Source organism: Oncorhynchus gorbuscha, linkage group LG15 (genome assembly GCF_021184085.1).
Source record: "Oncorhynchus gorbuscha isolate QuinsamMale2020 ecotype Even-year linkage group LG15, OgorEven_v1.0, whole genome shotgun sequence".
Classification (NCBI taxonomy): domain Eukaryota; kingdom Metazoa; phylum Chordata; class Actinopteri; order Salmoniformes; family Salmonidae; genus Oncorhynchus; species Oncorhynchus gorbuscha.
The window spans coordinates 30,051,013-30,066,280 of record NC_060187.1 but is presented as its reverse complement, the minus strand read 5'-3'; the positions used below and the strand labels follow the sequence as shown (position 1 = coordinate 30,066,280).

The 15,268-nt window shown below is 43.3% G+C and overlaps 1 pseudogene; it reads right to left on the bottom strand.

The window, feature by feature from the left end:
* Positions 1–15,268, bottom strand: part of LOC123997231 — a 34,345-nt pseudogene extending 19,077 nt beyond the window's left edge.

Below are 15,268 nucleotides of genomic sequence, written 5' to 3'. Positions count from 1 at the left end.
CTTCCTGCCCTGAACCAGGAAGATTCTAACTTCCTGAATAAGGAAATATCTCTTGATGAAATCCGAGAAACAATTAAATCTCTAAAGAGTGGCAAGACCCCGGGCCCAGATGGATACCCTGGTGAATTCTATAAAACATTCAGCAACATGCTCTCCCCTATCTGCACAAAATGTTGATTCAGGCCAATGAGGATGGAGCTCTCCCTTCTACTTTGGATGAAGCGTTCATTACAGTTATACATAAGAAGGGTAAAGATCCAGAAGAGGTAGGGTCATACAGACCAATATCTCTCCTTAATACAGACCAAAAGATTTTAGCAAAAACCCTGGCTAACAGGCTTAGCACTTTAATTGGCAAATTGGTCCATTCGGATCAGACCGGCTTTATCCCTAACAGAAACTCATTCTTCAATCTCAGGCGCCTCTTCAATATTATGTATTCTCAGAGGTTACCCAACGTGGACCTTGCCGTCATATCTCTTGACGCCGAAAAGGCCTTTGACCAAGTTGAGTGGCCCTATCTATTCAAGGTCCTACAGAAATTTAATATTGGAGATGGGTTCATAAATTGGATCCAGCTTTTATATAGGAACCCCTGTGCCAGAATACTCACTAACCAATCATTGTCGCCCGATTTAACCTCAACAGGGGGACAAGGCAGGGTTGTGCGCTGTCGCCTATGCTCTTCGCCCTAATTATCGAACCGCTCGCTCAGACGATTAGATCTCATGCAGCAATACACGGCTATAATACTAAAGATACGCTAAATAAGATCTCCCTATACGCAGATGACATCCTCCTCTATGTAACAGAACCCCAGGCTAGTATCCCAGCTATTCTTGATGTGATCAATTTGTTTGGTACCTTCTCGGGATACAGAATAAATTGGAACAAGAGTGAATTAATGCCCATACGGTCGCAAAATACCTCCTGGCTAGAACATCTCCCATTTAAGTTATCTTCAGAAAAATTTACCTACCTAGGAATTGTAGTTACCAAACAATACTCCTTACTAATAATAATAATAATAAGAGAATTTCCCCTCTCTGATACAAAAACTCAAAGCAAACATACTATTTTGGAGAACTCTCCCAATTTCTCTGCTCGGAAGAATTAATGCCATTAAAATGGTCTTCCTCCCACAACTGCTCTACCTATATCAGAACATCGCAGTATTCATACCTAAATCCTTTCATAAACAACTGGACTCAATTATCAATCCTTTCATCTGGGATTATAAAACACACAGGATAGGTAAAAAACACCTCTGTAAATCCAAGATGGAAGGAGGATTGTCTCTCCCAAATTTTATATTTTATTACTGGGCCGCTAACCTCCGCATTGTTACGTTTCTGTTGGATGACGTACTCCCGGCATCCAGCTGGCTTAGTATGGAGCGGGAGGAGTGTCACCCCTTCTCTATTGGCGCTGTGATTTTGTCGCCTGTCAATCTGGAGATGTCACTTTATTGTAACAATCCTATAATACATAGCACAGTCCGAATCTGGAAGCAAATTAAAGTCCACTTTGAGCTCAGACCAATGTCATTCATGCTCCCTATCGCCAGGAATCCCTCCTTTGCCCCTTCTAACCTTGATAACACCTTTGAGCGATGGGGAGAGTTGGGGATAAGCACCATAGGGGATTTATACATAGAAGGGACCTTTGCTTCCTTTGAGCTGCTGAGGGAAACTTATAATCTTCCCAGAAGTAATTTTTTCAGATACCTACAAATTAGAGACTACGTTAGAAAACACCTCCCAACATTTGAGAATGCTAAACCTTCCATGTTTGACGGATGCATAAAAATATGCCCCACCTCAGATAAACTGATATCGCGTCTATATGATGCTTTTCAATCTGTTAGCACACCTTCTACTGATGCCATCAAGGCAAAATGGGAGGAAGAACTAGGGACTGACATCTCAGTGGCAGACTGGGAAGAGAGCTTGGAGTATATCCACACATGCTCCATTAATTCCAGACATCGTCTCATACAATTCAAGGTATTACACAGATTACACTATTCCAAAACTAAACTGCATAGGATATTTCCTGATACATCCCCTACATGTGATAAATGTCAGGCCACGCAGGGTACACTACTCCACTGCTTTGCCCTATGCTCTAGCTTGCATGGTTATTGGTGTGGAATTTTTAGGATCCTCTCTGAAGTTTTGGAGACTTCAATAGATCCAGACCCGCTTCTGATAATCCTGGGAGTATCTGAGTCCCTAAACAGATTAACCAACCCCAAAAACAACTAATCTCGTATGGTCTCATCTCGGCAAAAAAACTAATCTTGTTGTTTTGGAAAAGGAGGGAAGCGCCCTCTACCAAATTATGGCTCAGTGAATTGGCAAACACTGTACACTTAGAAAGAATTAGATATATTCTGAACAATAAATTATCAACATTTGATCAAATCTGGCAGCCTTTCCTCTCCTACTTGGACGAGTCGGCGCTGTGAATTTGTACTTATTAACGCACTCTCAATGGTAAATTTTTTATCTACCTTTGGGCAGCGTGTGCTGGCCCTACCACCCGAGCAGTTGGGAGGGGGGGAATAGGGGATGGGGGATAGGGGGGACATCTTCCCTCTTTCTTTCTACGTGTCCTTGTTTTGTATGTCGTGTTCTGTATTATTTGTTCTGCACCCAGAACTCTGGGTCTTGTTGTTCCTGTATGCTCTTTTATGTTTAGATAAGAATTGTATACCTGTCATGTATACCTATACACCATTCTTGTGTGTGTTTAATAAAAATATTTGAAACAGGAAAAAAAAAAAAAAAAAAATACATGGTTGATGATATTACTAGTTTATCTAGCGTGTCCTGCGTTGCATATAAATCATCGAAAAAGGACTGTCATTGCTCCAACGTGTACCTAACCATGAACATCAATGCCTTTCTTAAAATCAACACACAGAAGTATATATTTTTAAACCTGCATATTTAGTTAAAAGAAATCCAGGTTAGCAGGCAATATTAACCAGGTGAAATTGTGTCACTTCTCTTGCGTTCATTGCACACAGAGTATGCAACAGTTTGGTCCGCCTGGCTCGTTGGGAACTAATTTGCCAGAATTTTACTTAATTATGACATAATATTGAAGGTTGTGCAATGTAACAGGAATATTTAGACTTATGGATGCCACCCGTTAGATAAAATATGTAACGGTTCGGTATTTCAATGAAAGAATAAACGTTTTGTTTTCGAGATGATAGTTTCCAGATTCGACCATATTGACCTAAGGCTCGTATTTCTGTGTGTTATTATGTTATAATTAAGTCTGTAATTTGATAGAGCAGTCTGTGTGATGGTAGGCACCAGCAGGGTCGTAAGCATTCATTCAAACAGCACTGTCGTGCGTTTTGCTAGCAGCTCTTCGCAATGCTTCAAGCATTGCGCTGTTTACGACTTCAAGCCTATCAGGCTGGTGTAACCGATGTGAAATGGCTAGCTAGTTAGCAGGGTGCGCGCTAATAGCGTTTCAAACGTCACTCACTGAGACTTGGAGTAGTTGTTCCCCTTGCTCTGCATGGGTAACGCTGCTTTGAGGGTGGCTGTTGTCGATGTGTTCCTGGTTCGAGCCCAGGTAGGTGCGAGGAGAGGGACGGAAGCTATACTGTTACACTGGCAATACTAAAGTGCCTATAAGAACATCCAATAGTCAAAAGTATATGAAATACAAATGGTATAGAGAGAAATAGTCCTATAATTCCTATAATAACTAAACCTAAAACTTCTTACCTGGGAATATTGAAGACTCATGTTAAAAGGAACCACCAGCTTTCATATGTTCTGAGCAAGGAACTTAAACGTTGGCATTCTTACATGGCACATATTGCACTTTTACTTTCTTCTCCATCCACTTTGTTTTTGCATTATTTAAACCAAATTGAACATGTTTCATTATTTATTTGAGGCTAAATTGATTTTATTGATGTATTATATTCAGTTAAAATAAGTGGTAATTCAGTATTGTTGTAATTGTCATTATTACAAATAAAAACGTTGCATTTTTTGAATGTTTTAAAAATCGGCCGATTAATCGTTATCTGCTGTTTTTGGTCCTCCAATAATCGGTATCGGCATTGAAAATTCATAATCGGCCGACCTCTACTACAAAGAGAAGCACAGCCGAGAGCTGCCAAGTGACACAAGCCTTCCAGACGAGCTAAAGTACTTATAAAGTCACTTCGTGGCAAATAACACTGAAACATGCATGAGAGCACCAGCTGCTCCGGAAGATTGTGTGATCACGCTCTCCGCAGCCGATGTGCATAAGACCTTTAGACAGGTCAACATTCACAAGGCCACAGGACCAGATGGATTACCAGGACGTGTACTGCGAGTATGTGCTGACCAACTGGCAAGTGTCTTCACTGACATTTTCAACCTCTCCCTGTCCGAGTCTGTAATACCAACATGTTTTAAGCAGACCACCATAGTCCCTGTGCCCGAGAACACTAAGGTAACCTGCCTAAATGACTACCAACCCGTAGCACCCACCCTCTGTAGCCATGAAGTGCTTTGAAAGGCTGGTCATATATCACATCAACACCATTATCCCAGAAAACCTAGACCCACTCCAATATGTATACCACCCCAACAGATCCACCGAAGATGCCATCTCTATTGCACCCCAGCACTGCCCTTTCCCACCTGGACAAAAGGAACACCTATGTGAGAATGCTATTCACTGACTACAGCTCAGCGTTCAACACCATAGTGCTCTCAAAGCTCATCAATAAGCTAAGGACTCTGGGACGAAACACCTCTCTCTGCAACTGGATCCTGGACTTCCTGACGGGGCGCCCCCCAGGTGGTAAGGGTAGGTAACAACACACTACTCTGATCCTCAACACGGGGGCCCCTCAGGGGTGCGTGCTCAGTCCCCTCCTGCTCAGTCCCCTCCTGACCTTCACGTCTTAAAGTAATGATGGACTGTCATTTCTCTTTGCTTATTTGATCTGTTCTTGCAATAAAAAGGACTTGGTCTTTTACCAAATAGGGCTATCTTCTGTATACCGCCCCCCAACCTTGTCACAACACAATTGATTGGCTCAAACACATTAAGAAGGAATTAAATTCCACAAATGAACTTTTAAGAAGGCACACCTGTTAATGGAAAGACATTCCAGGTGACTACCTTATGAAGCTGGTTGAGAGCATGCCAAGACTGTGCAAAGCTGTCATCAAGGCAAAGGGTGGCTATTTTGAAGAATCTCAAATATAAAATACATTTTGATATTTTAAACACTTTTTGGTTACTAAATGATTCCATATCTGTTATTTCAGTTTTGATGTCTTCACAATTATTTTACAACGTAGAATATAGTTGAAGTAGGAAGTTTACATAAACCTTAGCCAAACACATTTAAACTCAGTTTTCACAATTCCTTAGATTTAATCCTAGTAAAAATTCCCTGTTTCAGGTCAGTTAGGATCACCACTTTATTTTAAGAAAGTGAAATGTCAGAATAATAGTAGAGAGAAATATATATTTCAGCTTTTATTTCTTTCATCACATTCCCAGTGAAGAACCCACTGCTCTTCTTTTTTAGGTATCTTTCTTAAAACTGCATTGTTGGTTAAGGGCTTGTAAGTAAGCATTTCACTGTATAAGGTTGAATTCGGCACATGTGACAAATAACATTTTATTTTATTTCTTTATATGAACTGTAACTCAGTAAAATCTTTGAAATTGTTGCATGTTGGACTTATATTTTTGTTCAGTGTAGTTCCAATAGGCCTACAGTGTTGTTGGATGGTTGCTTGGACAGTCGCTTAGGCTGTATTTGGCTGTTATTGTTGAAAACAATATTTCTGATGCAGCAGCTGGGTTAGCTACTTAGCTAGCTAGCATTGCTAATATTAGCAACAATGATACAGGCTTCAATCATGAGAGACTAGTGATTTGCCTGTACATTTTCTAATACATGTTATGTTCTAAAAGCCCTACATGTTGTTAGGACTGTTGTTAAAGACAGTTGCTTAGAATTATTTCTTAGTGTAATGCAGTTGATTGGTGACAATGACATGAACATATATTCAGCGTGATATTCATGCAAGCATTAAAATATGATTACAACCCAAAAGCAATGTGAAATGTAAATGCATAAATCAAGCTCAGAGCCCTGTTAGTTGTAATGCCCAATCACAGTTATTGTGTATATATATATATATATATTTGACATCTGGTCTGACATCTGGTCCACCATAGCCCATTTAAAACCGTTTTACAGTGTATTTATTACTATGTCATACCCTACAACTATGGTCCAGAGTTTTACCTTGTTAGGTTAGCCAGATCAGGAAAAACTCTGGGCCCCAGGAAAACAGCCCCCCCCCTCCCACCACTCTGGGACCTGTGGGGACATCTGTGGAATTCCCACACGATGTTACAAATGAAGAAACATATCCTATAAGAATGGTCAAATATCTCAAACTCTTGAGTTAGATTTAGTATCTTAAAATGTTTGACATTATATCTAAACATTTTGAGATATTACCAAGCATTTGATTAATTTGTATTAATTTGCTGTGGCGGGAATGGGCTTCAATAAATATCTGCTCTGATTCAAAGATGTCTGCAGAAAGAATGGGCAGTCTGCTTTAAAGCCAACTTTAGTTTGAAAAAAATGTTTGATTATCAAACTACATTAAGTGAAGTGGATTAACACGGGTAACATCCTGGGTACCTGATTTGTACTACACAGTGATGGATACTTATGGATTTATACATTTTTTACCTCCTTTTTCATGGTATCCAATTGTTAGTAGTTACTGTCTTGTCTCATCGCTACAACTCCCGTAAGGGCTCGGGAGAGAAGAAGGTCGAGAGCCATGCGTCCTCTGAAACACAACCCAACCAAGCAGCACTGCTTCTTAATTAACACAGCGCACATCGAACCCGGAAGCCAGCCGCACCAATGTGCTGGAGGAAACACCATACAACTAGCGACCTGGTCAGCGTGCACTGCGCCCGGCCCGCCACAGGAGTCGCTAGTGCGCGATGAGACAAGGATATTCCTACCGACCAAACCCTCCCTAACCTGGACGACGCTAGGCCAATTGTGTGTCGGGTCGCCCCATGGACCTCCCAGTCGCGGCCGGCTGCGACAGAGCCTGGGCTCGAACCCAGAGTTTCTGGTGGCATAGTGCCTTAGACCACTGCGCCACCCGGGAGGCCCCTACTTATGGATTTTAATGTAATTCTATTCATGATGATGTAGCCTGAATAGGTACAAAGAGGAAGAAATATGTCATTTATGCTCTCATCTAGGTAATAACTTAGCAATTTGTATGGACATCTGAAAGGGTAATTATTAAAACTCAACGAAATAAATCTATTTTCTTGGGCTTTTAGCCTGTGATTTTCTCAAACATATATTCATTTTTATGTTTCTACTTTACCTCCTCATAACACTCCTTTCTCCTTTGCTTTTCATAATTTGTCAGTGGCATGGTGACAATCTGTGAATAATACATGAGTGAAATGAATAATGGAATTGTATTCCATACAATGGAATCCATTTTTATTACAGAACTACTAGTATCAAGATGATAACAATCAATTGATTCCCCATTCAAAACTGCATTTGAGAAAGGACACACAACTGTACGTCCCTCTCCTGCCAATCAGAGACCCTCTTCATAGTTAAAAGCCATCAAGTGGATGTGTTGTATTCGAAATGTCCTAAGAGGGATAGATCTACCCAGCTACCCATAGATATCCCAGCTACATTTTATTATGAAGGACCACACACAGAGAGACACTGTTTACTTTCATTTGACACCCAATATGCTCTTATAAACTTCACATGTCGGTCCTTATGGGGTTTTATACCTACAGTTTTCAACCACGTAACGTTATAGCTACACTCTTTGTTATACGGTACTAGCACCATCTTTGGTTAAGCACTAGTACATTGAATTGCCCTATGCTAACTAGCTAACTAACTAGATTAGTTATAGCTGGCAAACAGATGGCTTGAATAGTTAGCTACACACCCAACTTGTCATCAAATGACAATATTATAAAGCTCATATATTTAGATAAATACATAAAACATATTTACCTTTCGGTAGTTGGTTACATGGATGCTTAACAGGAGTATCGGAAGGTTGTGGAATATTATTGTGGTTGCATATACGGAAACTCAAAAAGACCAAACTACCACCGAGTTTGAAAACACTTTCCTATTTTACTACCACCTACTGGGCATACAGGAAAGTGAATCATACTGCCCTACAGTTGTGTCAGATAACGAAAAGGCCGAGATTGAATGATTATGAAATAGAGACCAATGTACCAAGAATAACAGACCCTTAATGAAGTGGTATTGTAGTACATTATTATATATTCATAATTTATTATTTATTCCCATCCTCCGACACCTACTCATTAAAGAGTAGTGGAGCGGTCTAAGGCACTGCATCTCTGTGCTAGAGGCATCAATACAGACCCTGGTTCAATTCCAGGCTGTATCACAACTGGCCGTGATTGGGGGTTCCATAGGGCGGAGCACAATTGGCCCAGCGTTGTTAGGGATTGACCCGGGTAGGCCATCATTTAAAAAAACAGTGTGTGCAAATAGAGTAAGGAGGTAAGGCAATAAATAGGCCATAGTAGCAAAGTAATTATAATTTAGCAAATTAACACTGGAGTGATAGATGTGCAGATGATGATGTGCAAGTAGAAATACTTGTGTGCAAAAGAGCAAAAAAGTAAATAATAACAATATGGGAATGAGGTTGGTAGTTGGATGGGCTATTTACAGATGGGCTATGTGTCACGTTCTGACCCTGGTTCTGTTATTTTATTATTTGTTTTGGTATGGTCAGGGTGTGAGTTGGGGTGGGCAGTCTATGTTTGTTTTTCTATGTTGGTTTTTGTGTTCGGTCTAGTATGGTTCTCAGAGGCAGGTGTCGTTAGTTGTCTCTGATTGAGAATCATACTTAGGTTGCCTGGGTTTCACTTTTGGTTTGTGGGTGTTTGGGCCACACGGTACATTTTTGGTTTTGTATATTTCACATTTATTATTTTGTTCCAGTGTTCTTGAATAAATCAATATGGACACTTACCACGCTGCATTTTGGTCCGTTCCTTACTCCTCCTCAGACGAAGAGGAGTAAATCCGTTACACTATGTACAGCTGCAGCGATCGGTAAGCTGCTCAGATAGCTGATGTTTAAAGTTATTGAGGGAGATATAATTCTCCAACTTCAGTGAATTTTTTGTTTGTTTGTTTGTTTGTTTGTTTGTTTTTTTTTTGCAATTTGTTCCAGTCATTGGCAGCAAAGAACTGTAATGAAGGGCGGAAAAAGGTGTTGGCTTTGGGGATGACCAGTGAGATATACCTGCTAGAGCGCGTGCTAAGGGTGGGTGTTATGGTGACCAGTGAGCTGAGATACGGCGGAGCTTTACCTAGCAAAGACTTATAGATGACCTGGAGCTAGTGGGTCTGGCGACGAATACGTAGCGAGGGCCAGCCGACGAGAGCATACAGGTCACAGTGGTGGGTGGTATATGGGGCTTTGGTGACAAAACGGATGGCACTGTTATAGCAAACTGGATGCAGTCTGAGTAGAGTGTTGGAGGCTATTTTGTAAATGACATCCCTGAAGTCAAGGATCAGTAGGATAATCAAATTTACGTGGGTATGTTTGGCAGCGTGAGTGAAGGAGGCTTTGTTGCGAAACAATTTGTCCCCTGTATGTGTCAACTGATGTCTTCTAAGATCTCTGGAAAAGCCCAAACATGTTTGACACAGAGCACTGATAAGGCTTAGGCTTTTCTACTTTGTGTGTTTTCTGGTGTGCATTGAGAATTTCCAGCTGGCAGGAGGACTTCTTACACACCTTGAAAAAACGTCTAGCTGGAGCTGAGCCCCCCCATCTGTTTTGAATTGTTATTTTGGCATGAATATGTGTCACACATTTGTTTGCAAACAACGTTTAAAAAATAATTGAGTTAATAAAGCCTCATACAAACATGGTATCATCTTTGTTTTCTTGTGTAAGGCAGCTCAAAATGGGTTTTCAGCCTAGCTCAGTGCTTTCTGTGACGGTGGGGCAGCCAGAGAAAAATACGGAGCGTAGGGGTTGGTAATGTTCTCTACTTGCGCCGTGATTGACTCAATGTTCTGTCACTCATAGGGACACAACAGCACTACACAATCTACGGGGAGAGCTCAAATTCAGGCCCCTTGGGTGCTGCCCTAAAGTTACATTAGAAGTGCCCATCATGAAGGCTCAAGTTAATTGGCCACCGATAAAATTACGTCAAATCACGTTATATCTACCATAGCGTTGATTGGACTGATCATGTCAACGTCATACTTTCAAAATCTTAGCTAGCAAGCTAGCAGTCATCATGAATCAAGTCAACAATCTCTCCCAAGTGGTCATTCTCTCTTTCTCCCCTTACCCATCTGTCTATCGCCTCCTTTGAATTCCATGCTGTCACAGTTACTAGCCCTTTCAAGCTTAACATCCTTATCATTTATCGCCCTCCAGGTTCCCTCGGAGAGTTCATCAATGAGCTTGATGCCTTGATAAGCTCCTTTCCTGAGGACGGCTCACCTCTCACAGTTCTGGGCGACTTTAACCTCCCCACGTCTACCTTTGACTCTTTCCTCTCTGCCTCCTTCTTTCCACTCCTCTCCTCTTTTGACCTCACCCTCTCACCTTCCCCCTACTCACAAGGCAGGCAATACGCTCGACCTCATCTTTACTAGATGCTGTTCTTCCACTAACCTCATTGCAACTCCCCTCCAAGTCTCCGACCACTGCCTTGTATCCTTTTCCCTCTCGCTCTCATCCAACACCTCCCACACTGCCCCTACTGGATGGTATCGCGCCGTCCCAACCTTCGCTCTCTCTCCCCCGCTACTCTCTCCTCTTCCATCCTATCATCTCTTCCCTCCGCTCAAACCTTCTCCCACCTATCTCCTGATTCTGCCTCCTCAACCCTCCTCTCCTCCCTCTCTGCATCCCTTGACTCTCTATGTCCCCTATCCTCCAGGCCGGCTCGGTCCTCCCCTCCCGCTCCGTGGCTCGATGACTCATTGCGAGCTCACAGAACAGGGCTCCGGGCAGCCGAGCGGAAATGGAGGAAAACTCGCCTCCCTGCGGACCTGGCATCCTTTCACTCCCTCCTCTCTACATTTTCCTCCTCTGTCTCTGCTGCTAAAGCCACTTTCTACCACGCTAAATTCCAAGCTTCTGCCTCCAACCCTAGGAAGCTCTTTGCCACCTTCTCCTCCCTCCTGAATCCTCCGCCCCCTCCCCCCTCCTCCCTCTCTGCAGATGACTTCGTCAACCATTTTGAAAAGAAGGTCGACGACATCCGATCCTCGTTTGCTAAGTCAAACGACACCGCTGGTTCTGCTCACACTGCCCTACCCTGTGCTCTGACCTCTTTCTCCCCTCTCTCTCAGATGAAATCTCGCGTCTTGTGACGGCCGGCCGCCCAACAACCTGCCCGCTTGACCCTATCCCCTCCTCTCTTCTCCAGACCATTTCCGGAGACCTTCTCCCTTACCTCACCTCGCTCATCAACTCATCCCTGACCGTTGGCTACGTCCCTTCCGTCTTCAAGAGAGCGAGAGTTGCACCCCTTCTGAAAAAACCTACACTCGATCCCTCCGATGTCAACAATTACAGACCAGTATCCCTTCTTTCTTTTCTCTCCAAAACTCTTGAACGTGCCGTCCTTGGCCAGCTCTCCCGCTATCTCTCTCTGAATGACCTTCTTGATCCAAATCAGTCAGGTTTCAAGACTAGTCATTCAACTGAGACTGCTCTCCTCTGTATCACGGAGGCGCTCCGCACTGCTAAAGCTAACTCTCTCTCCTCTGCTCTCATCCTTCTAGATCTATCGGCTGCCTTCGATACTGTGAACCATCAGATCCTCCTCTCCACCCTCTCCGAGTTGGGCATCTCCGGCGCGGCCCACGCTTGGATTGCGTCCTACCTGACAGGTCGCTCCTACCAGGTGGCGTGGCGAGAATCTGTCTCCTCACCACGCGCTCTCACCACTGGTGTCCCCCAGGGCTCTGTTCTTGGCCCTCTCCTATTCTCGCTATACACCAAGTCACTTGGCTCTGTCATAACCTCACATGGTCTCTCTTATCATTGCTATGCAGACGACACACAATTAATCTTCTCCTTTCCCCTTCTGATGACCAGGTGGCGAATCGCATCTCTGCATGTCTGGCAGACATATCAGTGTGGATGACGGATCACCACCTCAAGCTGAACCTCGGCAAGACGGAGCTGCTCTTCCTCCCGGGGAAGGACTGCCCGTTCCATGATCTCGCCATCACGGTTGACAACTCCATTGTGTCCTCCTCCCAGAGCGCCAAGAACCTTGGCGTGATCCTGGACAACACCCTGTCGTTCTCAACTAACATCAAGGCGGTGGCCCGTTCCTGTAGGTTCATGCTCTACAACATCCGCAGAGTACGACCCTGCCTCACACAGGAAGCGGCGCAGGTCCTAATCCAGGCACTTGTCATCTCCCGTCTGGATTACTGCAACTCGCTGTTGGCTGGGCTCCCTGCCTGTGCCATTAAACCCCTTCAACTCATCCAGAACGCCGCAGCCCGTCTGGTGTTCAACCTTCCCAAGTTCTCTCACGTCACCCCGCTCCTCCGTTCTCTCCACTGGCTTCCAGTTGAAGCTCGCATCCGCTACAAGACCATGGTGCTTGCCTACGGAGCTGTGAGGGGAACGGCACCTCAGTACCTCCAGGCTCTGATCAGGCCCTACACCCAAACAAGGGCACTGCGTTCATCCACCTCTGGCCTGCTCGCCTCCCTACCACTGAGGAAGTACAGCTCCCGCTCAGCCCAGTCAAAACTGTTCGCTGCCCTGGCCCCCCAATGGTGGAACAAACTCCCTCACGACGCCAGGACAGCGGAGTCAATCACCACCTTCCGGAGACACCTGAAACCCCACCTCTTTAAGGAATACCTAGGATAGGTTAAGTAATCCCTCTCACCCCACCCCCCCCCTAAGTTTTAGATGCACTATTGTTAAGTGACTGTCCCACTGGATGTCATAAGGTGATTGCACCAATTTGTAAGTCGCTCTGGATAAGAGCTTCTGCTAAATGACTTAAATGTAAATGTTAAATGTACTGGCAAATCCTATTCAAGCCTTGTCTTATAAAGAGAAATTATAAAGAGAAACTACAGATAAAAATGTATCGTGCTCATCGGCCATAAACATTACACAAGTTGGAAATCGCAAATTCAACAATGAGTGGTTTGGAAGGAATCAGTTTCAACTGCAAGCATAGCAAAGCAATCACTAGCCTGCTATTCATTGGAGTGGTTGTGTGGTCCAAGTCTGGGTTTAAGAGTCTCTTTCCCATGCTTAAAATGATAAACAATCAACATTGGCCATGCTGTCCATACAGCATGACTTCTGCCGTGTTCAAAACAACTGGAAACTCACAACTGGGAAATCTCAGACTTCAGTGAGTTTACGACAACTGGCAACTCTGGAAAAAAAACATGCTCCGACCGTGAAAATATGTTTTGAATGGTCATCCAACTTGGAATTCCAAGTTGGGAACTCGGGCCTCTTTCTAGATCTCCGACCTGAAGATCACTGACGTCATGATTTGACCTTGTTCTTTTCAGAGTTCCCAGTTGTCTTGAAAGCACCATAAATCCAGAGAATCCGAGACTTTGATGACAAAATTTGCCCATAAGGACCGCCACCCCACCTTCCTGTTCAAGTGAGCACAGCACAACAAGGTATTGTGTGCTGCTGCATAAATGATGTAATATGCCAGGGAGATATATATATATATATACTGTAGCTAAGAAAGTAATACTAAGTATATGTTGTGTAGTAGGCACATGTGCCTCACCCTAATAATTATTATTATTATTTGGTCCCTTTTCCCCTCATAACTTTGCCTACTGTCCTGACTTGGAAAAATGTCATCATTGAATATTGTAAGAGCTTTCATTGTCTGCTTATATGCACATGGTGGAAATTCTTACACAGGGACACTCAGTCAATCTTAATTGAATCATTGTTTATTGTCAGCGCGCAGGAGAGGTTCCAACAAACTTGATGCACCATGGTGAATGTCTGTTACGAGCTCTAACGGGGCAGTCGTATTAGTTCCCTTATATACTGACAAGTTATATTTGCAGGATTTAGCTTATTCATCATTCATAATCAATGTATGCTTCATTCATGTGACGACCAATACTGAGTCATGCATGTGACAGACCGATACACCACAAGGCTTCTTCTCTCTAAGCTGAGACCTTGAAACTGAGATTCCTTTTTCTCGAAGGTTCTGGGCGTAGTGCCAAATTGCAGATCCTGAAAATGAGGATTCGTTCAATCAGTCATTTGCATGAACACAGAAATTGATTTATACAAACATAACACAGAAATGTATTATTAGAAAGGCACAAACATAAAAATGTCCATCTCACCCTCTTTATTTATCCTACAGTTCTGACTTGGTGTACAGGGAGAATACTGTAAGAAAGGCCCATGTTCTGAATTCTGTCGCTGTACATTTCAAAAGTGCTGAACAAATAGTTATATTGACTATGTCCGTCCTAGCTCCTCATGTCTTAATCGAAATGACAGATTGCCTCTTATGCCCTCGTCATCCCCTTATGCCATAGTTTGTACATCTCAATTGTCAGTAGAAACCACATTTGTTTAAGCAAGTCAGCTATGTTTTTTAAAGGCAGTAAATTAGACTGAATGAACTATTTCGCTGCCAGACAAGGCTCCGCTTATAGCCAGGTGTAGCAGTGGTAAGGTGTTGGGACTACTGTTGGGACAGCTTTATGTAGGCCCTAACAGTTTGTGGGCACCATCTACCACCCTTATAGTGCAATTTATGTATTGATTGGTGTTGTGTTGTGTAGTGGCTTTGCTAGCACGCACCCAAAACATTTTTGGGGAGTTAGCCCCGCCAAGATTTGCATGCTAAAATCACCACTGGAAATTATCTTAATGATTCTAGGTGTTGCCGGATTTAGCGACCAAAATTATTTTCATGGTCCTTCTGACCTGCTATAGTAGAGATACCATGAAAAAATGTCTAGCTGGAGCTCGTCTGAGCGGTTGGCTATGAATGCCCTCACCCGCTAGTACACTTACACTGACTCTGACTGGATCTGCCCACTATAATGTTGTCCGGTTAGAACATGATGATGAGGCCCATAACTGTACTTTTGCATGGCCACGACTGGCCACGACTGCGTGGCCAT